At 34.9% G+C, this 27,920-nt stretch overlaps 1 long non-coding RNA gene across 5 annotated transcripts; it reads right to left on the bottom strand.

Moving 5' to 3' along the window:
• On the bottom strand, window positions 1–27,879 carry LOC121216046 (uncharacterized). Of its 5 annotated transcripts, XR_005912056.1 has the most exons (4): window positions 27,551–27,867; window positions 26,839–27,071; window positions 23,590–25,702; window positions 19,623–19,679 (listed from the first exon to the last, which is right to left on the bottom strand). It is a non-coding gene; the product is annotated as an uncharacterized lncRNA (long non-coding RNA). The 5 variants fall into 5 exon arrangements; XR_005912057.1 differs by lacking the exons at window positions 19,623–19,679; window positions 23,590–25,702 and adding an exon at window positions 1–349; XR_005912058.1 differs by lacking the exon at window positions 23,590–25,702 and having other exon boundaries at window positions 19,439–19,679.
• Between the last annotated feature and the right edge of the window lie 41 nt (window positions 27,880–27,920).

The following is a 27,920-nucleotide window of genomic DNA, read 5'->3' as shown; positions in this document are numbered from 1 at the left end:
TGATTAATTTCCAAATCACATATAAAACATATAAGACTTACCTTAATAGCCAACAAAACTTCAACCTACACTTACAAGTTAGTTGAACAATTACTCATACCATTCATCAAGCATTCATAATCTACCACTCAATCATCTATTTGAAGAAGTAATGAAAGCTCCAAATCAAACCAATTAAAGAGTTCACAATGTCCAATTACAAAATATTAACAACTCAAAGTCTAAAACCTACTAGATTCGTCCCACATTGCCTTCCTTTTTAAGTTGGAAACACATCAGACATTCTCAAGGTAAATTGCCTTGCTTTGGTTCACTTGGTAGCTCACTTCTCCTTCATTTTAGCTATATCCTTGCATTGTTAAACATAAAAGAGTGTGAGCATTTTTAAACTCAATGAGTGCTCAAAGATTGCCATAGAGTTTGGCAAATGGGTTCTGGGGAACTTGTGGGGTGTAGTAGATGATTGGGGTAGGAAATCATTATGCATTATGTTATGTCCATGACTCTTTCGAATGATAATGTTTATGCTATGTTGTATTACAATATTAATAATGGTCATTGATATGTGAAAGTTCTTTTTTATTAGGCTCACACTGAGCTAGTTAACCCACCCTATAGTTTCAATCATCTTAGGTAATGCTCGAGACTAGGATCGAACATGGCATGCGGACATACTACAGACTTCGGACTTGTAAATTATTTTGCTTAATTTTTACCTAAATTTAATTGGCTTTTGGACTGTAAAGTTATTTGGACTGTGGTTTAGGTTTTATTCTATTTTAGGGTTTTCATGCATGCATACTTGACACATTAAATTGATTTCATAAGCATATTTCAAAATTGGACAGAGCATGATACTTGGCTTAATAATTAATCGGTTATTAATTGAGTTTTCTACAATAACAAAAGATAACAAGGTTTCGATAAGAGCAACGATGAGCAATGTGTTTTCTAAACCAATCTAATGCTAATAAAATGACTTAATAATGGTTGATTTAATTAATGAATCATTTTACAAAAATAATAAAAGGTAAACTACTATTTTTCTAAACTACTCTTAAGGTTTTTAACGAATGGTAAGGTAGATTTGTCACATAAGTGACTAATGTGATCTTCACGATTCGACCATAATGTCTAGGTTGGGTTTAGGAGGTTACAACATGCCATTATGAAAGCAACTTGATCAGTGATCGTCTAATGACATTGCCATAAGTGTGCAACACTCATAAATATCCTTAATCTCTTTGGGAAAATATCCGTTCTTCCAATATGATCCTATTTTATCTCATGGTAACCATTACATCTTCCTTCATGAAAAGTCAAATACAATCAATAGTAATCAAGTCATTCATCACAAAGAAAAATGACCCGTGGCCACATTTACTTTTCATCAATCATGTAATGCCAATGAGAGGATATCATTTACCCATGTCTCGGGCTATAAATTTTACTATTGCGAATGTCAATAATATTGCAGAATTCATACACCTAACACACTAGTTTTTAGTTTCTTATCTATTTGAACACAGGCTTTTACTTGCATCAAAGTGTACGAGTCATGCATACTTAGTCTGTCATCCACTCAGGATTTAGGTACTTCACACTTTGAATGTCACAAATAAATACACCCATAAACGAATTTAAGATCTATTCTTCTCCGATCCAGACTGATGTAATGTCAGTTGATAACTCTTGAAAATAGTTATATTTTGAACCTTTAAGCTTGATTAAATGCCTGCGCATAAGAAGATATATTTTTATTTTTAGGTTATTTTTACAACATTGCATAATAACGCTTGGATTGTGCCTTAAATGTCATTTCATGTTACTTTTACTGTTTGGAAGAAGGGAATTGGTTGTTGTATGCAGTAGGTGCAAGAAGGATGAAGAAAAAGAGAAAGAGAATAAAGGAAGTGAAATATTGCCATGGAAAAAGGTTGGATGGATTCAACACAAATGCCATGGCAATTCCAGAAAAATGTTGACACAACACTCAGTCCTCGTCACTCTCAACCAGCTGGAGATGTACCAGCTAATTCCACCTGAAAGAGAGGGAGAAAAGTGTGTACTTAGAGAGGGGGACCTACCCTATAAAAGAAGAAAGAGAAAAGAAAGAAAAAAAGAGAAGATTTTGGAGGGGATTTTACACGAGGTTTTTAGAGGGGGATTGAGAGAACAACTTTCTCTCTAGAAAACTGTGAGAAATTCCAAAGAAAAAGATAGGGTAGTAGTTTAAGAGGAGAGCAGAGACACAAGGAAAGGGACGAGAAATTAGCCTTGGGTCCTACATGATTCAACAGTGTCGAAGTGAAAGCTGGAGTGGCGAAAGCTTCCTGTAGTTCTACCTTCATTCCGTTAATTAGTTTCTGGGATTTCTAAGCTATTAACAATGATGTTGAATGTTATTCTGATTTTGCATTTTAAATTCCAAATCATGAGCTAATTTCATTTGGGTTAGAATTACTGGATTTACCTTGATACATTTAATGATCATAATGATATTTTGAGAAGATCCACTATTTTATTCGGTTTGGATTAGTCTAAATATATGCATGCAAGCTTTAGGCATAGATGAATGTTTAGTATATCCTTAGACTTGATTTAATTCTAAAAATGTTAAATAAGTTGGATCGTAATCGAATGATACAAGCGAGTACTCGAGCGAATACTTGTAGCTCTCTAGACATAGAGTTGTGATCTGTACAGAGTAAGGAAAAATATTGTTAGGTATTGTTCTTGAGACTTGTAGACGTACAAAGACTTAGAATGATAGCTTTAATTCTAGCTCTCGAAAGAAGCAGAACGCAGTAGTTATACTCTGAACAGTAATTTGGTCAAGATTTTTCCATGATATTATTATATTATGAAGATATAATCCAAGTAATTCCAACCTTCCCATTCAACAACATCAATCCTCTCAACTTTGTCTTGTAGAATTGCCACAACATTTTATTCATTATTTTATTTTTACATTTTATATATTAGTACCTCACTTCAAATCAATATTATGTTTATTTTGCCATCAGCCTAATTAGTATAGTTTATAGTAATAACTCAATCATATTTTTACCTATTCCGATCTTTGTGGAGACGATCTCACTTATTACTTTATTACTTGATTCGACATGTATACTTGCACATTCGCATTATATATTCACACGCTACAAGTTTTTGGCACTGTTGCCGAGGATCGACAAATTGGTGAAATTTGGTTTGTTATTATCTATTTAATTTTGTTACTTTTAGCTTACTTTGTTGTTTTTAATTTTTTTCAGGTTTCTTGCTAGTTTATGAGTAGAGGTATTCCTGAGAATTAAGATTATTATTTTGATCCTGAAATTGAGAGAACCTTAAGAAGAAGGAGAAAAGAATTGCGAGAGATGGCAAGGATTGGAAATGATCCAAGCAGAGAAGATCCATTACATCTGAATGGTAGGGATGTTGATATTCCTCGTGTGATAGATGATAGAGAAAAGCCCATTAGAAAACATGTAGTGCCAATCTTGGATTATTTGAATCTAGGGATTGTTAGGCCACGATTTAAGTTCAGCATTTTGAGTTGAAACTAGTGATGTTTCAAATGCTATAAATAGTAGGACAGTTCGGTGGATTACCTACTGAAGATTCATGACTGCATTTAAGACTCTTTTTGGAGGTTTGTGATTTATTCAGGTAACAGGGTGTTCTTAAAGATACCCTAAGACTCAAGCTATTTCCTTACTCATTGAGAGATCGTGCCAGAGCATGGTTGAATGCTTTGCCGTTAGGAACGGTAGCATCTTGGGATGACCTTGGTCAAAGGTTTTTGTTGTGATACAATCATCCAAACATGAATGCCAAATTGAGGAACGATATTACATCTTTTTAGCAATCTGAAGATGAGACATTGTATGAAGCTTGGGAGTGATTCAAGGAATTGATTAGAAAATGTTTTGTAATGGATTGAATGTAAATACACGAATGGTAGTTGATGCATCTACCAATAGGACTTTGCTAGATAAATCTTATAATGAGGCATTTGAAATTCTGGAAAGGATAGCTAACAATGATTATCAATATCCAACTACAAGAGTAGGTATTGGTAGAAGAGTTGCTGGAGCTATGGAGCTTGATACGATCACTTCCTTAACAGCTCAGGTATCATGTCTAACTAATATGATTAAAACATTGAAGAGACCAGCTGTAGTCCAAGAAATGAAAGCAGCAGAGTTTACATGTATTTATTGTGGGGAAGATCATATTTTGATGAATGTTCCATCGAACCCAACTTTAATATGTTACATGGGAAATTTAAATCGAAACAATAACCTATATTCACTTACATACAATCCAGGATGGAAATAACATCCTAATTTCAGTTGGAAAAATTAAGGAGTGGGGAATTCCAGTAATGTTGTTCAACAGGATGTCACAAGTACACCACCTAGATACAATCAACCTATGCCATGACAAAATGTTCAGCAAAGTTCATCATCATTTTCATCATGGAAGCTTTATTAAATGAATACATGGCCAAGAACGATGCTGTAATATAGAGTCAAGATGCATCTTTAAGGGTTTTAGAAAACCAAGTAGGACATATTGTCAATGCATTAAACTTAAGACAACAAGGAGCATTGTTGAGTGATACTGAAAATTCAAGATCTTAAGGGAAGGAACATTGTAATACCATTACACTAAGAAGTGGTACTCAGCTACCTGGAGTTATTGATGATGCCACTGTTACAGAAGATAACTCAAATTTCACACGTAAGCTGAATTTAGAACTAGTAGTGGAGTAATCTACAACTGAGAATGTAATACCCAAAAAAAATTACTACAATAAGAAAGTAAGATAATATTCCTGATATAGTAAAATAAGGAAATAAAGTGATAAAAAGGGTAATTTTGAGTTATGTCAACATTGAGAAGTATATTATGACATATTAATTCAAGAAAGGATTAAATCGCAAAAGTGAGAAAAGTTTTGTGGCCTAAGAGTAAATACTCAAAATTTAAGGGGTTAAAGTATAAATATGAAAATTTTGAAGGACCAATAGTGAAAATATTTTAAGGGTAGAATAATCTAAAAACCAAGGAAAATGGATAAATTAGGACCAAATTGAAAAGGTGAAGAATTTTGAGGGACTAAATCGTAATTTTACCAAATTAAGTGATGACTCAAGGATGAAATTTTAAAAGAACATAAAGGGAAAAATGGTCAATTAGAAGAGAGAGAAATCTAGAAGGCAATGATATGTTGGTGATATTTTAGATTAATTAATTAAATAAGTATTAGTTTATTAATATTTTAATTTGATTTTTAAATGATATTTTATTATTTTATTATTAATTTATTTAGTATATATATGTGGAAAGAAAGATGAAAAGCAACCAACCCATCATCTTCCATGCATCCAACGTGAGGAGAAGAGAGAAAGAAGGAAAGTTTTGCTTTCTTTACAATTTGATCCTTCCTCCAAAAACTTACCATTTTCACCTAGAAATCAAAAGAATTTCCATATCCATCAAGAGAGAAAGATAACAAGGAGACTATGGGGAGCTAGAATATCAAGTTGGATTCAAGAAATTGAAGATGGAGGAGAGAGAAAATCAAGTTAAATATTGAAATCAATAGGACAAGGTAAGAACATTGAGATTTCAATATATTTTTAAGTTTGATATTATTGAAATAGCATGGAAAAGATGTTACAGTAGATTTTTCTTATATAAAGTCTTATTTTCTTGATATATTAGTAAAGATAAATAAATGAAAGTGATGGGAAATATTATAGAGAAAGGGAATAAGGAAGTTATAAACTTAGTAATTAACATTTTGCACTAAAACAGTTTTGAACAGCAACAGTAGGTTAACTTTGAAAAATCACCATAAATTATAGAAATGAAATTAGAGGATGAAAAAAATATGGAATTAAATCTTACTGAGTCTAGTTTCTCATAAAAGAAATGGAGTAAGTAATGGAATTGTAAATCATGAGATATAATAGATTTTGTGAGACAATGTCAGAATGATTTTGGGTTCCCCTATTTTGACTTTGGAAAATCATAAAAAATTTTACAAAAATAATTATGGGTAATAATTTATATGTTTAAAATCCTTAAAGAGTATATTTTAAATATAAATAAATAGGGATATCATCTGAATTTTTTACAAGGAGATAATTAAGTTTTAGTGAAGAAGAGTTGGAACTGTCAGATAGCAGAACAGAGGTGACTTTGAAGAATAAACTGTACTTATTGGCTAAACCAAAAATTCTGAAAATTTTATGGTAAGAATATATGTGAGTATAGTTTCAGAGAAAATTAACGGATCTCAATTTGAAGTTCTTTAGCTCAAGATATAAATAATTTAGTGACTATTAATCAAGTGGACAGCTTTAAATGAATATATAAATAAATGGTGAAATTATAGATAATGTTACATATAAACATGTTATATACATTAAGGATGTGGAATGGATAGGAGGAGGAGGAAAATATATGATTATTCAACTAGCAAGAGTTTTCATTAAAAATGACCAATTTACATGTTTTAGGTTCAGGGACTAAATTGAACAAATGTGAAATTTAAGGGTAAATTTGTAAAAATGTCAAAAAGTGACCAAATTGCATGAAATGAATTCTTTTATTATTTAAATTAGTAAATTGAATGAAATATTAATTTAGATCAAGATTGGGTGGAAATTCGAGAAAAATAGAAATTTTCTAAAATGTCCCTAAATTTTGCTATTTTTGCAATTTAGCCTGGTAAGTTCGTATGAACTATATTTTGTATAATTTTAATATAAGTGAATGCTATTTGGTAATGAATATTATATATATGTGTGTTTTATTATTGGAATTGAATTATTATTGGTAATAGGTATAATTATTAGATGTTTTGAAATGATTATCGGAAGCTCGATTGGGTTGGAAGCTTGTTGGAGATATATCACATTATTCATTGGTTCTATTGGTAATTTTGGATGATTTGATTTTGGTTATAATGACTTGTATAAGTTAAATTGGTTAATTTTAGCTCATAAATGTTTTGATTGGTTATAAATATGAATGCTTGATGAAATGAAATGTCTGAAAATTAATTTGTAAACTCCGATAATGCTCTATAACACTATTCTGGAGAAGGGTACGGGTTAGGGGTGTTACAGAGAAGAGCAAACAAAAAAATGTTGAAGTAGAACCAACTCGTGTTGCCAATAAGAATTCCATGACAAAACAACCTCAACAAGTTGAAGGAAGACCTTTGCCATCTTTTCCTCAACGATATCAAAAGTCTAAGCAAGATTTTCAATACGAAAAATTCTTAGATGTCTTGAAGCTACTTCATATCAACATACCACTGGTGGAAGTATTGGAGAAAATGCCAGATTACGTAAATTTCATGAAGGACATATTGTCAAAGAAACGTAGACTAGCGAAATTTGAAACTGTTGCTCTCACTAAAGGGTGCACAGCAATGTTGATGAACAAATTGCCTTTGAAATTGAAGGACCCAAGGAGTTTTACTATTCCTTGCTCAATTGGAAATCATTATGTAGGCAAGACATTATGTGATTTAGGTGCAAGCATAAATTTAATGCCTATGTCTGTTTTTAGGAAATTAAGAATTGGGAAGGCAAGACCTACAATTGTAATACTGCAGCTAGCTGGTCGTTCTTATGCACATGTGAAAGGTAAAATTGAATATGTGTTGGTAAGAGTTGGCAAATTTATTTTTCCAGTAGATTTTATTATTTTAGAATGTGAAGCTGATAAAGAGGTACCAATTATTCTTGGAAGACCTTTTCTAGCCACTGGTAGAACATTAATTGAAGTACAGAAAGGTGAATTAACAATGAGAGTTAATGACCAGCAGATAACCTTTAATGTTTTTGATGCCATGAAGTGTGCAGATACAGATGAATTTTGTCATGCCATTGGGATTATTGACACGCCATTGGGAAGAATTGGTAGAATTTTGTTACAACAATTATGATAATGAGGTAGACTCAGTTAAGTTGAATGAAGAGGAACTGATTGAATAACTTAGTGAACAAATGGAGGCTAAGCAACTTGAAAATAGAGCAAAGAGGAGTTTTGAATCTTTAAATTTATCAGATCATTCTTTTAAACCTCCCCTACCATCTATAAATGACCCTCCTACTTTGGCATTGAAGCCTTTGCCATTACATTTGAATTATGCCTACTTAGGAGACAACAGCATGTTGCCAGTAGTTATCTATGCAGAATTAACATATGATCAAGAGGCTCAATTGTTAGAAATTTTGAAGAAATTTAAGAAGGTGTTGGGGTGTACAATCACAGATATCAAGGGAATAAGTCCGACCATTTGCATGCATAAGATTTTACTAGAGGATTGCCATGGAAATTCTATCAAGTAGCAGAGAAGACTGAACCCCATTATGAAGGAAGTCATTAAAAAGGAGATTACTGAATGGCTTGATGCTGGAATAATCTATCCTATTTTGATAATTCATGGGTGAACCTTATTCTATGTGTACCCAAGAAAGGGGGTGTTACTGTGGTTAACAATGACAACAACAAACTCGTTCCAACTCGTATTGTCATGGGATGGATAGTTTGCATTGACTATGAAAGTTCAACAAAGCCACTAGGAAGGACCTTCTTTTGCCATTCATCGATCAAATGTTAGATAGATTAGCGGAAAAAGCCTTTTATTACTTTTTGGATGGTTATTTAGGGTATAACCAAATTGCTATAGCTCCTACTGACCAAGAAAAGACTACATTCACATATCCTTATGGAACCTTCGCTTTCAAATGAATGTCTTTAGGATTGTGCAATGCCCCTACAACATTTCAACGTTGCATGATGGCAATATTTTTGGACATGGTGGAGAAATTTTTGGAAGTTTTTATGGATAACATCTCGGTCTTTGGCGATACTTTTGAAGGTTATTTCAAAAACCTGGAGCTAGTTATTTGTCGGTGTGAAGAGACTAGCCTTGTTCTGAATTGGCAAAAATGTCATTTCATGGTCTGTGAAGGCATTGTCTGAGACATAAAATTTCACAGTAAGGGATTTTCGTAGACAAAGTGAAGATTGAGGTGATTGAAAAATTGCCACCACCTACTACAGTTAAAGGTATTCAAAGTTTCCTTGGCCATGCAGGATTTTATCGACGATTTATTAAGGATTTTTCGAAGATATCCAAACCCCTGTGTGCATTGTTAGAACATAATAGATCTTTCAAGTTTGATGAACCTTGTGTGCAAGCACTTGAGGCATTTAAAAAGCAACTGATAACAGCACCGATTGTCATAGCACTGGGCTGGACATTACGTTTTGAACTTATGTGCGATGCCAACGATTTCGCTATAGGAGCAGTGCTTGTGCAAAGGAAGGATAAAGTGTTTCATTCCATTTACTATGCAAGTCGGACGCTGACAGATACGTAGTTGAACTGTAACAGGTCAAATTTTAGGCTAGTTGGAATAGTGGTTTCGGGGCCACAAATTCAACAAGAAAAAAATTTATTTTCATTACATTTTAATGGTCTACGACTTGACAAAATGATTTCGTGAAAATTTCGTTCGAAAATTTTGACGTTTGGGCACTCAATTTAGTCAAAAGGACTAAATTGTAAAAAGTACAAAAGTTGAGTTCTACATGTTAGAAGTGTCCAATTGTTATGAAATTTTAAAAATGGACAAGAGATAAGTGAAATAGGAAATTTTTAAGTTGGGGGCATTTTGTTCATTTACTAATTAAAAGAATTAAAAAGGCCAAAATAGCCAAAAATTTGTTCATCTTCTCCATGGTGAACGAAATCAGCAAGGGGGAAGCCATATTTAGGGTTTTCAAGCTTCCAAGCTCCATAGTAAGTGATTTCAATCCCCATTTTTAATGTTCTTTACGTTTTTAGAGTCTCGGTAACTTGATTTAGCTTATTCTAGAAATAATTTAATCTAGGGTTCATATTTGGAAAAATACCCATAAGTGAAATATGTTTATTTTGATGTTTTATGGTAGAATATGAAGCTTGAAATTATGTTAAATTACTTTTGCTAGCCGATTTTAAGTGAAAACGAGTAAATTGACATAATCGGTAAAAATACCTAATGTTCATAAGTAAGTGTTAGAGTGAGAATTTGATGTTGCCATAGAAGGGAAAAATTTTCAGCACGTCATGAAACATAATAAAAAGGAATAAAGTTTAATTTCTGATCCTAGGGGCAAAATCACAATTTTGTGAAACTTTAGGGGCAAAAATGTAATTTTTAAAAATGTGGTTTTTGACTGGATTGAATAATGTGAGTGTTAAATAAGTTAAATGTGTTATTATAAGTCAAGAAAGACAAGGAATTGACTTTGATTAGTGAAAAAGGAAAAAATGAGAAAAAGTGAAAAATTTCCTGATTGAACATTCGGAATAAAAAGGGATACGAATGAAGTGACAGAAATGATCACATGTGTGACATGGAATGTGTGTAGGCCACTATGTGAAAGTGAAAGTGATGGTCACGTGTGTAGTACTATGTGCAGGCTACTACGTGTACCAGAATGATAGGTCGCATGTGTAGTACAATGTGCAGGCTACTATACGTACCGGATAGCTTCGATCACGTGTGTAGTACTATGTGCAGGCTACTACGTGTATCGGATAGTGATGGTCACATGTGTAGTACTATGTGCAGGCTACTATATGAACCGGTATCATTAATTATAAGGTGGTTGCTGTGCTGATCCCACCGGATATCATTGATTACAAAGGGTGGTTGCTATGTGTTGAATCCACCGTGTATCTGTTATTATTTCAAAGTGTTCATCGGGAAATTGACTAAGTGAAAAAACATGAGATCATGTAACGATTAAGTGTGAGTGAATGATGAATATATGTGTGGAATTGAACTGAATAATGATTAAAAGTGAAAAAGTGAAATTATGAAAAAGTAAAATTAGCAACAAAACAGTTTTGGGCAGTAACAATAGTGTGACTTTGAAAACTCACCAAAAATGGTGAAAATTGAATTAGAGAGTGAATAAGATATGAAATGAAATATTAATGAGTCTATTTTTACATAAAAGAAACAGAGCAAGCAAAAGAGTTATATATTTTGAGATATTAGAATTTTAGTGAGGTAGGGTCGGATTGATTTCAGAATCCCCTCTATTCTGACTTAGAAAATAATTAATAATTGTACAAAAATAATTATGAGTTATAATTTATATGCTTAGAATCCTTAATGAGTCTATTTTCAAAAGAAATAAATAGAAATATCATCTGAATTCTATACAATGAGATAATTCATTTTTAGTGAAGAGAGGTTAGAGATGTTGAGTAGTGAAATAAGGGTGACTTTAAAGAATAAAATGTACTAATTGGCTAAGCCAAAAATTCTGAAAATTTTATGGTAAGAATATATGTGAGTCTAGTTTTGGGTAAAATTATCGGAACTTAATTTGGAGCTCTGTATCTCTGGATAAAAATAATTTAGTGACTATAACTTGACTAGACAACTTTGAATTTAAATATAAGTGAATAGTGAAATTATGTATAATGCTATTTAAGCATGTTATATACATAAAGGATGTGGGATGGAGAGGAGGAGGAGGACAATAAATTATATCAATGAATTGTGTATAATTGGTTAAATGTCTGATTATAATCGATAAATGTTGAAATAGGAGTAATACTTATATTGGTGCATTACTGGTCATGGTAAGCTCATGAGAGAAAATAAAGTTTCATAGCATATGCATGTGGTATATTTGGCATGAAATGATGTCATGAGTGGCTCATGAATTAACTCATGTTGGTAAGTTGATGCATAATTATAGTATTCAAATATATACATATTTGTAATATTTTGCTATGTGATTCGAAAAAAGGGGAATAAATAGCATACTAAAGATTTCGGCGATGGTGCTAGTTTATGTTAAATGAGTGTTTTATGACATATCTTAAGTAATGGAATGTTATGAATTTTGAGATTAATTTGCTAGTGAAATAAATGACAAATGAATTGATTACATATTCATTATTTTGACATATGCTTGGTATATGAAATGTAATAATATATGCTTGAATAAACTTTAAGTATTCGAATGACATGGATTTAATGGTGATAAGATTCGAACATTGAATTCATGAAGCACAGGTGATGTATTATTGTTGTGTGATAGCTTGTTTCGAGAAATTGGTTAGGTAAATGGTAAGTGAAAGCATTTATGGATATAGAAGAAAATTTGGAGTGAATATGAAATTTAGCTCAATTAAATAATTTCATCAATTAAACATTGTGTATACCAGAATGTGTTAGTGAATTACATATTCGTAAATTGAAATTCAAAGTTCAGTTAGTGATATATGAAAATAACATGAAAAGATTTATGATAGTGATTAATATTGATTCTGACTTAAAGTGGATTCTTCAATATTGGATTGATTTAACAGATATATTGAGCATATGAATAGGTATGTATTAGGCCTCGTAAACCCTAATTAACGACTCGAAGATAATAATTTGAAAGTTTTTAATTTGGATGAAATTTTATAACTCGGTTTAATATGTTTATAAGTGTATTTATTTTGGTAATGCCTCGTACACTATTCCAGCGTAGAATACGGGTAAGGGGTGTTACAATGTGACATCACCAGATTCGGCCCTAATGTTTAGGCCGGGTTTGGGGTGTTACATGAACTACACCACTACTGAGAACAAATTATTGGTTGTGGTATTTACATTCGACAAATTCAGATCCTATTTAATTGGCACCAAAGTTACAGTTTATACGGATCATTCTGTGATTAAATATTTGGTGACCAAGAAAGACACCAAGCCAAGATTAATTCAATGGATATTGCTACTAATTTAATCTAGAAAATTGAGATAGGAAAGGCACAGAGAATCAAGTGGTTGATCACTTGTCGAGACTTGAAGCAGAAAACGAAGATGGTAATATTCAACTCATTGAGGAGGATTTTCCAGATGAGCAATTGCTGGTTGCCACGGTACCTTGGTATGCTGATATTGTCAATTTCTTAGTAAGTGGATTGCTTTTACCTGAGCTCAACAACCAAATACGAAGAAAATTTCCCCATGATGCTAAGCAATATTATTGGGATGATTCAGTTTTATTCTAACATTGTGCAGATCAAAAAATTCAGAGGTGTGTTCCGGATGACGAGATTCAGAGTATTTTACACCACTATCATTCAACACCATATGGAGGACACTCTAGGGGAATGCGAACTGTTGCAAAAGGTTTCCAATCTGGCTTTTACTCACTAAACATCTTTAAAGATACAAATGATTTTTTTCCAGCTTGCAATCGTTGTCAACGAACTATGAACTTATCAAAGATGTATGAAATGCCATTGCAAAACATTCTAGAAGTTAAACTATTTGATGTGTGGGGATCGGCTTTATGTGTCCATTTCCATCCTCATGGGGTAATATATACGTCCTTGTAGCTGAAGATTACATCTCCAAATGGGTTGAAGTTGTCATTCTCCCTACGAATGATGCCAAATCGGTACTAAAGTTCCTGCATAAGAATATTTTCACCAGGTTTGGTACTCCTTATGCTTTGATTAGTGATGGAGGTTCTCATTTTGAATACAAATTAGTTACTACTACCTTGAATAAATATGGGGTTAAACATAAAATTGCCACGACATATCATCCCCAGACAAATGGACAAGCTTTGGTCTCTAATAGAGAGGTTAAGCAAATTTTGGAGAAAGTAGCCAATCCCACTCTCAAAGATTGGTCATCCAGATTGGATGAAGCTTTGTAGGCATATCATACCGCCTTCAAGACACCATTAGGAATGTCGCCCTTCAAGCTCGTTTATGGGAAGCCTTGCCATTTGCTTGTTAAACTTGAACATAAGGCATTTTGCGCAATTAAGAAATTGAACATGGATTGGATTACTACTGGAAATAATTGACTACTAGATCTGAATGAGATAGAGGAATTCAGAGCTCAAGCTTATGAGAATGCCAAACTATACAAAGAAAAGACAAAACGATGGAATGATAAGAAGATTTTGCCACGGTAACTTGAACCTGGACAATAAGTGTTGTTGTTCAATTCTAGGCTGAAATTATTTCCTGGCAAATTAAAGTCTCGTTGGTCTGGCCCATTTGAGATAGTGCATGTTTACCCTCATGGAGCTGTAGAAGTCAAACATGGCAAGACTATTTTTAATTTCAAAATCAATGGCCAACGTTAGAAGCATTATTGAGGAGCTTTCATACTTCGAACTGCGTAGTGTTTTCTTTTGCTTGGTTTTAGTTAAATAATTTGTTTTTGATTTCTTTCTTTTATCGGTTTAATTGATTTTTATTTCTTTCTTTTGTTACAGCTAGATATTGGCTCAGGCTTTGTCATAGTTAGCCCATTTAGCATACTTGCGAATTTTTAGCTTAATTTTTTTCTTTTCCCACCTAATTTTTACTTTACCATGTCAAGACATAATTTTAGGCTAATCTTATCCCCCATGTCACTGCTATATTCTCTCTCATTTTTACCCTAGTCGAGTCATTTTCTTTTCCAAAGTATTTTCAATTTTTTTCTTTTTCACCATTTTTAATTTTTCCTCCATAACTATAAAGGTCTTAACTTTTTCTTTTTATAGTTACTATTTTTCCTGAAATTGTTCGATGTATGCCATCTCCGTCAACCTTTATGCCTCTGAGAACATTTTTCAGCAAAGACGCTGAAGAAAAGTACAACACGAACATATTAAAACGACTCATTTGTATGGAAAAAGGCTTTCTTTTTCAAGATGCAACCTTTATGGGATACACTGAAGCAATTTCTTTCCTGGTAGAGAAACATGGATGACAACTCTTTTGCCTTCATCCTAGCAATGTTCTTACAAAAGTTGTAAAGGAATTTTATGCCCATTTAACCTCTCCAGATAATGCTTTCATCCATGTATGCAGTGCTTCGATGTTATTCGATGAATAATCCATCAACGCACAATATGGTTTACCTGAAGGCCCTGATGAACATTCTTAATTTGTCAAGACATTAATAGTAAAAGGACTCAATCAAGTTCCTATGGATTTATGTATAGAAGGGACCAAATGGACAGTTTTTCAGAATGACTGCTACACCATCGACCGTGTTTCTTTGAAGCCTTATTGTAGGGTATGGTACAACTTTCTTAAATCTCACCTTAACCCTTCAACTAATAACTTTGCTATTTCAAAGGAACACATGTTGTTACCGCACTCTATTATGACTGGAAGAAAGATAAATGTTGGAAAAATTATTTTTAGAGATGTTCATCGTTGTGCACAAAAGAATGCAGGCACCCTGAACTTTCCATCTCTCATTACTGCACTTTGTTAAAGGGTCAATGTCTCTATCCAAGCAAATGAGGACAAAATCCCTATCGAATGAGCCATCACCAAACAGATTGCCATGAGATTTTTAAGGGAAGAAGTGCTACGGCATCCTAGCTCTGCATCAACGTTTTCTCCATCTACTAGTACCCATGCCACTCCATCCACATCTTACAATGATTTTGAGTAGCAAGTGTTCGATACTCTTGAAATGTTGAAACAAAAGTTTCATTTGATGGAGAAGCAACAATTGAGGACAGCTACTAATCTAAGAAGGGCTCAAGAAGAAATGGCTTTATTTTGGGGATACGTCAGAAAGAGGAATAATTCCATCAAGAAATCTCGTCAGAAAAAATTTACCAAGCTCATGCCTACATTCCCTACTTTTCCCAAAGAGTTGTTATTAGATCCAAATGATAAATATGATGGGGAAGTCAAAGCCGTTGTGACAGACACTACGTCACATCCAGCCACTGTAGAACAGAAGAACAAAGAAACAGAGAGCGAGGAAGAGAAAATAGAATCGGTGAACATTGACTTAGATAAGGAAGGAGATAAAATGAATCAAACTTCTGCACCACAAGAACCTGCTTTCACCTCAAACCACTACACCCATATCAGAGTAAGATCGTGAGATTAATCAACTAATTGATGATCTCACGAAATCAAATGATGATGATGATGATGATGATGATGAGGTGCCAATAAATCAGCTCAAACGGAAGTAGCGTTACAAACACGCTGCCAGGAAATCCACCGAACCCAAATAAAGTAATACAAATCCTTTCCAAGCTTTTGTTTTTACTTTTCATTTGAATAGTGTTTTTTCATTTTTACATGTGTTTTTCATGCATTCATAATTGTTTTCATTGCATTTTCTACACACCTATTTGTTTTTGCATACATGAAATTTTGTGTCTGGTCATGCATTGAGGACAATGTATCCTTTAGGTTTGGGGGTGTGTTGTACATATTGCATGCATTAGATATTTTGTTTAAACATTAGATCATTTTGGTACTTATTTTTCCATGACATACAAATGTTAAATGACTACTAAACCATGAAAAGTATATTGTTATCTATGATGTTTGACGAGGATAATAACTCTTCAAACTGTGAAATTGTGAAAATTGATTATGTATGTTTAGCTTAGGATAGTCGTGTGACAATTGATGAAAGTAGAATGACCTAAGTATAATAACAATTAGTTTATAGTAAGGTTCTTTTAATATACTTAGAAGTCTTGAAACTAAGATTAGTAAATTAGCATTGTGTAATAATAAATACCACGACAAAGATGAGGGTAAATGAATAAATAAAATAAAATAAAATATAAACACTATAAATCACTCCAATGTTTGAAATTGTTGAGTAGGTCAGTAATACTCTATTTGCTCCATTGTATTGTTGATCAGAAAAGCAAGATCAAATAAGATTGAGTAAAAAAATAGTTTAGGGGCACTCCACTGTAGTAGTAGGCTAAGTAGATTAGGGGTAGTTTTTTGCTCCATCAATCTTTTTAGTCAAAAGCCTTAGCTTCATGAGTGAATTACATTCAAATTGTGCCGTGATGTAATACCTGGCAATCTAGTGTATGCTCTATTAAGATTGTCAAGTAAAGAAATCATGTGACAAGATGAATTCCCTAGAAAAAAAATCTTCTATATAATGCAATGATAGAATAAGTATAAGAAGAAAAACTGAGTTTAGTGTAAGGATAAACTAAGTACATTAATAGGTTCTTGCTATAGTTAGAATTGCATGAATATTTAGGAAATTTTATTTTTAGGTAACATTTTTTGCATTTAGTATGCTAAACAAACCTATAAAATTTGAACCAAAATTTTATTTAGACAGAAGACTGTTGAGAATAGAGGTATAAAATATGTTTCGTTTGGTTTAGCAGTACAAGAGGAAATTGTGTAGTTATGGAAAATTCTTTCATTCATGCATTCATACATATTCTACTTGAGAACAAGCAAGAACTCAGGTTTATGGGTGTGATAACTCTTGAAAAGAGTTATATTTTGAACCTTTAAGCTTGATTAAATGCCTGTAATTAAGAAGATATATGTGCCTTTTTTTTTAGAACATTGTATAATAACACTTTGATTGTGCCTTAAATTTCATTTCATGTTACTTTTACTATTGGGAAGAAGGGAATTGGTTGTTGTATGCAGAAGGTGCGAGAAGGGTGAATAAAAGGAGGAAGAGAATGAAGGACATGAAATATTGCCATGGAAAACGGTTGGATGGATTCAACACAAATGCCACTCAATCCTTGTCACTCTTAGCCAGCTGGATATGTACCAGATAAATCCACCTGAAAGAGAGGGAGAAAAGTGTATGCTAAGAGAGGGGGACCTACCCTATAAAAGAAGAAAGAGAAAAGAAAGAAAAAAAGAGAAGATTTTGGAAGGGATTTTAGACGAGATTTTTAGAGGGGGATTGGGAGAGCAACTTTCTCTCCAAAAAACTCGTGAGAAATTCCAAAGAAAAGGATAGGGTAGTAGTTTAAAAGGAGAGCAGAGAAGCAAGGAAAGGGACGAGCAATCAGCTTTGGGTCCTACATGATTCAACATCGTCGAAGTGAAAGCTGGAGTGGCGAAAGCTTCCTACAGTTCTACCTTCATTTTGTTAATTAATTTTTGTCATTTATAAACTATATCCTCTCAACTTTGTCTCGTAGAATTGCCACAACATTTTATTCATTATTTGATTTTTATATTTCATATATTAGTACCTCACTTCAAATCAATATTATGTTTATTTTGCCATTAGCCTAATTAGTATAGTTTATAGTAATAACTCAATCATATTTTTACCTATTCCGATCCTTGTGGAGACGATCTCACTTATCACTCTATTACTTGATTCGACGTGTATACTTGCACATTCAAATTATATATTCACACGCGACATCAATCCAGTTAGTCACATCTATGTCTATCTTTTGGGAGTTTTTCAACTCTTGAAGCTCCTTAAGTGCCATGCGGTAGGGAGCAATGGACACCAATTCTGTTCCCAGCAATAACTCAATACCGAACTCCACTTCCCGATCCGGAGATAACCCTAGTAGTTCCTCGGGAAAACATCAGGAAATTCCCTTATTGTGCGAATACTATATATAGAAGGATCAATTACGCTCGCATCCCGCACATAAGCCAGAAGCACTTCACACCATTTTCGAACCATCTTCTTCACTACCATAGTAGATATCACATTGGATAAATAATTCCCATGTTCCCCAACCATGAAAACCTCTTTTCCAAACTCAATCATTAAAGTTACCCTCTTCAATGTACAATCCAAACGGACTTGGTGTTCAACCAACCAATCAATTCCCATAAATTGGTATCACCCCGAACCCGAGACCGACACCGGAGTCGGACACGAGATGATAACAAACTTTGAAAAATTTTTCCAGACACTGCCCAGTCTGAGTACTAGTCGCTTCAAAAATCATATCTTGAGTTTCACAACTCAAAAATCAGTTTTGTGATTTTTCCCTGAAACTAGACTCATGTCCCCACCTATGGATTTTTTTCTAGAATTTTTGGTCGGGCCAATTAGTACAGTTTATTAGTCAAAGTCTCCCATGTTACAGGGGTCGACTACACTGACCTTTTCCCATTACGACTGGGATATCTCTCTGCACAAAGCTTCAATACTGATGCCGTTTGTTTCTATGGAAACTAGACTCAGAGAGGAATCCATACATATATGGTATGACCCCTAATTATCTCTGGTCAATTTATAGTGAATTTCCAAAGGCGGAACAGTGAATCCAGAAACTGTTCTGGCCCTGTTCCACAAGAACCCGAATATCTCTTTCTGTACTGTTCTTATAATTGTTTCGTTACTTCCATATGAAAGTAGATTCATCAAGGTTCGATTACATAATTTATTCATTATTTAATTCCACTCCTACGAATTCTTGTGATTTTTCCAATCCACACCACTGCTGCTATCAGCTTCTGTTTTCAAAGTGAACCTTACCTAATTTGGGGTTTCATGGACCAACTAGGGCCTTGTCATACATAAGCCCACATATGATCATACTTAGCCATTCTAGTGGCTGATCATTTGCTCAACACTTCCATTCCAACATAGTTACATCATGAAACCATCTATACATTCATAAATACGAATGGTCTAATGCCATACTCCACTTCTACAAGCCATTTTCGCATGGCTGTACACTTATACATTTCATAAAGTACTCGAAAGACAACAATGGGTAGTCCTATACATGCCATAACAAAATTCAACCAAAATAGTACCCAAAAGAGCCTTTGATAGTGTGGGCGACTTCGACTTCAAGATCCCGAGTCCGATAGCTGGAGAACCAAAAATCTATAAAACAGAGGAGCAATGTAACGAGTAAGCAATTTATGCTTAGTAAGTTTGAGCAAGGAATTCCAGCATAAACAAAGAATATCACACATTTAGCTAAACGGAATATTTCATAATACGCAATTTATCGATATTAAACTTGCTTCACAACATTAACAACCCTTATGCACATACACAATAGACTAACTTAGCCGAAGGCCGATAGCTCGTTTATCAACTGAGCGAACATTTATTTGTAAGGGCTCGATTTAATTCAACACATACGTAACATATCCCCATATTGGGATGTTTTTCGAGTATTCGCTGGAATTTTACAGCAAGCTCATTCGTTACCAATTCACGTACCTTCGGGATTTAACCGGATATAGCTCCTCGTTCAAATGCCTTCGGGACATAGCCCGGTTTTAGTAACTCACACCATGCCTTCGGGACGTAACCCGGATTTAACAACTCGCACGAATGCCTTCGGGACTTAACCCGGCTTTAATAACTCGCACGAATGCCCTCGGGACTTAACCCGGATTTAGTATCTCGCACAAAGGCCTTCGGATCTTAGTCCGGATATATTCGCTTAGCACAAAGCCTTCGGGACTTAGCCCGGACAGCATTCAATTAATCATGCACATCTAACAATAATTCATGGTACATTCATATCTCATTTTCGTTTACGAAACTCAAACATAAGGCACATAGTCCTTGCACATTCAGCTCAATAGCCACACATAGAGCATGATTTAATCACATCGAAATTTAAGCTCTCTTACTCAAGAACTTACCTCGGGTGTTGTCGAACGATTCCGCTAGCTATTCAACCACTTTTTCCTTCCCTTTATCGGTTTTATTTCCCCTTTGCTCTTGAGCTTAATCAAACAAATAAATTGATTTCATCATTTAGGCATCAAAAGATGAACACAAGGCACTTAGCCCATATTTATACATTAGACATTAAAGTCTCATACATGCAAAAATCATGCATCAACACAACATATTAGCTAATTTCTTTGCCCTTGGCCGAATATGCATGTCCATTTTTTGGGTCGATTTCAACACTTAATACACACATATACACACTAGTAAAGCATCCTCCCCCTTTTCATCAATTTAACACATGCATTGCTCATTAACATGCAAAGTTACATTCGGCCTTAGCACACATCTTGCTAGCCGATTCTTCTCCATTTAGCAACCAATGCACATATGTGCTCACACAAAAAAAATGCTAAAAAGGAGGTTCAAGAATCATCAAGCCATCATCACATGCATCATTAACAAGCTTCATATTTTGCATGCAATGGCATTAACACAACCTCCACCTAGGCCGAATCTTAACTCATCCTCATGCCTCATCACCACAACATCAAACATCAACCAAGAATGATTCATCCATGGTCAAGTGCCATTTCCATCACATAGCAAGATTTAGACCATGGGTTAGGTAGAACTCAAGCTAACAACTAAAACATGCATGCCTCTCATGGAACATCATCAAACATACCTTAGCCTAGCTACATGCATGGCCGAATCTCTTCACCTTTCTTCTTCTTTCCTCCTTAAAATTTTTGGCCAAGGATGAACCAAAGGATGAGAAAATTTTTCTTTGTTTTTCTTTCTAGTTTTTGGCAAGCATGAAGATGAGAAAAGGATGAACAAAATTCCCCCCTTTCTCTTCTTTAGCTCACGGCAATGGGGGGACAAACACTACACACACATTTTTTTTCTTTTGTTTTCCATTTCTTTATTACCCATACTCCTTATTTTATTCTTCCACTAACAAAACATGTTTCATGACATGTTTTACCCATCCTTCCTTGTCATGGCCGGCCACTACTCATTAGGGGGGGAATTTGACATGCAAGTCCCCCCCTTTGTCCACATGCACTAATAGGTCCTCACACATTGACCTATCACATTTTAGAATTTTCTCACATAAGTCCTATTGACTAAATTCACATGAAATCAACCAAATTGAAGCTTGAAATTTTCACACATTCATAATTACATATTCTACACAATAAGTATCACATTCAAACATTTCGGTGACTCGGTTTAGCGGTCCCGAAACCACTTCCCGACTAGGGTCAACTTTGGGCTGTCACAACTCTCCCCCACTTAAGAAATTTTCGTCCCCGAAAATCTTACCGGTAAATAGGTTTGGGTATCGTTCTTTCATCGAGCTCTCGGTCTCCCAAGTTGCTTCCTCGATCCCGTGTTTGAGCCATAACACCTTTACTAGCGGAACTCTTTTGTTTCGCAACTCCTTCACTTCACGAGCTAGGATACGCATCGGTTCTTCTTCATAGCTCATGTCGACTTGAATTTCAACCTCTGATGGGCTAATTATATGCGATGGATCAGATCGATAGCGTCGAAGCATCGAAACATGAAAGACGTCATGAATCTTTTCAAGCTCCGGGGGCAAAATCAATCTATACGCAACCGGACCAACTCGTTTGGAGATTTTGTACGGCCCAATGAATCTTGGGCTCAACTTGCCCTTACGGCCGAACCTGAGTATCTTTTTCCAAGGTGAAACCTTAAGGAACACTTTGTCTCCCACCTGATACTCGATGTCTTTTCGTTTCAAATCTGCGTACGATTTCTGACGATCCGTGGCTACCTTCAGACTTTCACGGATTACCTTTACTTTCTGTTCAGCATCTCTAATCAAATCAACTCCGAAAATTTTGCTTTCACCGAGCTCGGTCCAAAACAATGGTGTACGGCATTTACGACCGTACAAAGCCTCGTAAGGTGCCATCTTAATACTTGATTGAAAACTATTGTTGTAAGCGAATTCAATCAAAGGTAAATACCGTTCCCATGAACTACTGAACTCGAGGATGCAACATCTCAACATATCCTCAAGTATCTGAATTATCCTCTCGGATTGACCATCGGTTTGGGGGTGAAAAGCAGTGCTAAAATGCAGCTTGGTACCCAGAGCTTCTTGCAATTTCTTCCAAAATCGTGAGGTGAATCTCGGATCTCTATCCGACACAATAGAAACAGGTACCCCGTGTAATCTCACAATTTGATAAACGTACAATTCAGCTAGTTTCTCCAATGAAAAATCCGTACGTACGGGGATGAAATGAGCCGACTTAGTCAGTCTATCAACAATAACCCATATCGCATCCTTCTTACTTGCTGACAAGGGCAGTCCAGACACAAAGTCCATTGTGACTCGATCCCATTTCCACTCGGGTATCATGATCGGCTGGAGTAATCCTGAAGGCACTTGATGTTCCGCTTTCACTTGTTGACATATTAAACATCTCGAAACAAAGTCAGAGATGTCCCGTTTCATACCATGCCACCAAAATTGACGTTTCAAATCATTGTACATTTTCGTACTCCCCGGGTGAATTGACATTCGGTTACAATGGGCTTCGTTCAGAATCATCGAAATGAGTTCCGAATTCCTTGGAACACACAAACGATTTCTGAACCTCAAACAATCATCATCATCAATTTGAAACTCCGATTCCTCGTTCGGAAAACACTTAGCCCGTTTTGCAACCAATTCATCATCGACTTTCTGAGCTTCACGAATTTGGTGAGTCAACAATGGTTTAGCTTTTAATTCAGCTACTAACACACTGTCTGGTAGAATAGACAAATGCACGTTCATCGCTCGTAAAGCAAACAATGACTTCCGGCTTAAGGCGTCCGCAACCACGTTAGCCTTTCCCGGGTGGTAATCAATGACAAGCTCCCTTGAATTTCTAAAGGGCATCTTCTGTATATCTTACAAGTACAGATGATTCTAAAAGGCTGACTACAGTTATAGCATTACCAGTTTTCTCTACCCCAATCCCCAATTTTACAGTCATATCACATGCAATATAAGAGTGGGTAGATCCTATATCAATTAATTTAAAATAAGGCACCGAATGGATAGTAAAGGTACCTGCAATGATGTCAGTCGCATCTTTATCTTTTCAGTATCTAATCGCATATACCAAAGCAGGCTGTCTAGCTTCAGCTCGATTTGCACCCTGAGCCAATGCTTTCTATCCCTAATTACCATTCCCATTTTAGTTCTGATATAGACCCTCTGAACAACTTGATTACCTTTTTAATTTTGACCCCTAACCAGGCCTTGATTATAAATTGGAGCTTGCATTTGATCATTCTGGCAAGGACAATCTTTAATTCTATGCTTCATTGAACTACAAATTAGATAGGAACCTATTCTTCTTCAATACTCGCTCGGATGATGCCTCTCACATTATTGACATACCTGAGTCTATCCATCTTTAGGGCCCACTACTTCCCTATTCTGCGGTGGCCTAACCTCTATGGTTTGCTTAACGGGACAAGAACTTGGGCCAGCAAAGCCCACCTCCCTCTTAAGCTGATCTTTCTATTTTCTCTTTTTCTCGTGTTCCACACACTGAATCTCCTCGATCATTTTGGTCTTCTCAACTAGAACCTCAAATACCCGCTCCTGATTTGGAGCTACCTGAATCTTAAGATTGTACATCAAACCTTCTTGAAAATGAAAGCTCTTATCTTATTCTGAAGCCACCATACTAGATGCACAACGGATCAACCTCAAAAATTGTACCTCATATTCAGAAACTGTCATGTTGCCCTGTTTCAGCTTTATAAACTCCAATCGTCAAGCCTCAACATAGCAAGGACCCACAAACTTACCCTGAAAAGCATCTTGAAAATAAGCCCAATCAATACTCTTTTGTAGTGTACCTCTAACCATTGATGTCCAACACCTGTATACCTTGTCCCTCAACAAGGATACAACACCCTTAAGTTTCTGCTCGAGGTGCAGTCCAGATCATCCAATATGCATTCTGTGGTCTCCATCTAATATTTGGCCACTATAGGGGTAATTCCAACAATACCCCTAAACAACTCTGCCCCACTTGAACGGAGCCTCTTAGCAATTGTCCCATGACTACCACTACCAATTTAGGCCCTAACGACCCTCTATAAGGTCCTTAACAAAGCTTGTGTTACCGGATCATCCCCATTATGCTCATTATCATAATTCCCACCCCCCAGTAGTGGGTTCACTAATAGCCTTATTAGGTTCATTATTCTATACAGGCTCTTGTGACGCAGATGACTCTACTAGAGCCATCAAAGGTCGCCCTCTAAGGCCCCTCCTACCATGAGTTATCATTCCATGGGTATTTATTTCAATATCTTATGGAATCTACAATTTAAAAGTAAGAATATCTTTAGTTTTATGTTCAATCTTTTATCGCACTTTAACTAAGTTCTTTTGTTTAAAGTTTTATGCAATAATTTCTAATGTCTTTCTAGAGTTTCAATATTGTTTCTATAGGCATGGCATCAAACCTTTGGACTTCTTTGTTTTCTTGAAAGAAATATTTTTCAAAATAATGTGGTTTGTTTTTTTTCCAAAATTTCCCCCATTTTTTTTATGTATGCATACATGCAAATTCGTTTTTGAAAGGAATAAAATTTAATCATAAGTTTTGAACCTTGGCTTTGATACCATTAAATGCAACCTCCCAAACCTGACCTAGACGTTATGGCCGAATCATGAAGATCATATTATTCACTTATGTGACAAAGCTACCCTACCATTCATTGAAAACTTTAAGAATTTTATCTTTTAAGAAAAATCACAGTTTGCCTTTTGTTTTTTTGGGAAAATGATTCATTAATTAAATCAACCATTACTAAGTCATATTATTAGCATTAGCGTGGTTTAGAAAACACATTGCTCATTGTTGCTCTTATCAAAACCTTGTTGTTTTTTATTACATCGAAAAACTTAATTAATAACAAATTAATTATTAAGCTGGTTATCATGCTCTGTCTAATTTCGAAATATGCTTATGAAATAAATTTAATGTGTCAAGTATGCATGCATGAAAACCCTATAGCAGAATAAAACCCAAACCACAGTCCAAATAACTTTATAGACCAAAAACCAATTAAATTTAGGTCAAACTTAAGCAAAATAATTTATAAGTCCGAAGTTTGTCGTATGTCCGCATGCCATGTCCGATCCTAGTCTCGAGCATTACCTAAGATGGTTGAAACTATGGGTGAGCTAACTAGCTCAGTCTAAGCCTAATCAAAAAGAACTTTCACATATCAATGACCATTATTAATATTGTACACAACATAGCATAAACATTATCGACATAACATAATGCATAATGATTTCCTACCCCAACCATCTGTTACATACAACGAGTTCCCCAGAACTCGTTTGCCAAACTCCATAAATTGCAAGCTAAGCTCGATGTGGTTAAACCACCATTATACATAATGCAATTATACTAGCATTTAAAATAAAAATGGAACATAATCGCCATTCTTCTCATTACTCTTGGTGTAGTGCACTAACAACATAAATGCAGACTTAATATGCTGACATTACTCCACGAAACTCCTCTTTCATCCACATAATCTCATCCCATGCTCAAGCGATATGTCATACAAATTTTCAACCAAAACCATGTTTTCATTACATTATCATTTCAATAGCATGTTCTACATGCCCTCATAATATCATTCACATTCATCTGGAATTAACAATTATCAAACATTCAATTTCACCATCAATATGGTGACATTCTAACATACCGTAGTTTCATTATGACTTTATGAACAATTTTTTTCTAGTTCTTGTAAAGCAAACTTTCATTTAACACATTTCATAGCATACCACCCAAGCATACATTTCATGCATTCAATATTTATTTTCATTCTATTACATGCCATGCTACACCATATCATTAGCCATACATATTATTCCTTTCCAATACCATTTATACAAACATTTGGTCATTCATGCAATTTTGCAAAACATGCCATTTAGTTGGGGCTCGAAACGTACTTGATTCGACCACCTTAAAACCACTTACTTAGCCATTTATCTAAGCCCGACCAGCAAGCTCAATTATTTTTTAAGTATTAAAAATATTATTTAGACATTCAAATTTATAGGTTGGAACCCACACCTTAATTTCGCACAACCATAGCACTACTTGCGAAACCTGTGATTCCTCCTTTAGACTTAAACTAAATCTAAATTAAAATAAAATATTTATCAAGTTAAGAAGCTGCCAAATCAACTTTAAAACACCCTCTAAGAGTTCAATCAAATCAGTGTTACCATTCCAACTTTCAAATCCAAATCAACTAGACTACTTACTCTAATTTGATGAGAGACATGTGCGCGAATGACTAACGGCTTCACTGCTAGTCCAGATCATTTAAAGTAGTGTCTAACACAATAATATACTGAAAAATTAGTAGCTAATCATCCGTTTAAAACTTTAATTTAATAAAATAACACATTCCCTAATAATCAAGTCGAAACTACGCCTCAACCCGTAACAATCGCACTTATGCTTCCCGATTCGTCATATCTGAGTTGCCAAACAACTAAGACCAATTTCCCAATAACATAACAGATTAGAGGTCGATTAAAATGAGGTATTATAAATTAAAACCTTGCTGGAAAAAGGGTGGTAAATGTACGGAAAACCAAAAGCCCTTTTTGGTGGTTCTAGAGGCATCACACCACCAAAATTGGCCACAAACGGGGGCAATTTTGGAAAGCACCGTAAAGAATTTTTTTAGGGCTGAAAAGAGTATTTTAGGCTTGAAAATCAGTGTAAATCAAAGTTGTAATCAATGGTTTAAATAGGTTTTAAGGCTCAAATCGACAACCACCAAAAGAGAAACTTTAGGGGTGACAACCATCGCCAACGACATCAGCTTTAGAGATTGTTTTGGGCATGTCAAGTTATGAGTTTGATGGCTGGAAATTGATCAATTCAATTAGAAAAACTAACCAAAATTCCAAATCTGGAACAGTGAATCTTTTGCAGAAAACCGAAAGGGAAAAATGAGTCACTTACCCGAGAGATGCTAAGTGGCGGCAACAGAGAACTTTGTGGTAGCAAAGGAGGCTAATTTTAAGTGCAAAAAGGGGTAGATCGAAAGCTGCAAAATTGATGAAAAATAACAACAACCAAGATGAGGAAATCGACCAAAAATTCACTATCAATGGAGGGGGGAAGGATGAAAAGAAGAGAGGGCTTGATGGGCAGCATTGTGATGGAAAAAGGGGAAGAAAACTAAGAGGAAAAAGGGTGAACGGATAGGGTAGGGAAATTTTGATTTAATAGCTAAAAAATACAAGAAGAAGTTGTATTTATACCTAGGGTTCAAGGCTTGGGCGGCACAAAATAAGGAGAATGAGAAATTTTATTAAAAATTAAGCTATTT

Source organism: Gossypium hirsutum, chromosome D04, assembly GCF_007990345.1.
Source record: "Gossypium hirsutum isolate 1008001.06 chromosome D04, Gossypium_hirsutum_v2.1, whole genome shotgun sequence".
In the NCBI taxonomy this organism is placed as follows: domain Eukaryota; kingdom Viridiplantae; phylum Streptophyta; class Magnoliopsida; order Malvales; family Malvaceae; genus Gossypium; species Gossypium hirsutum.
The sequence above is the reverse complement of the archived record's forward strand: the minus strand, read 5'-3'. Positions and strand labels throughout refer to the sequence as shown.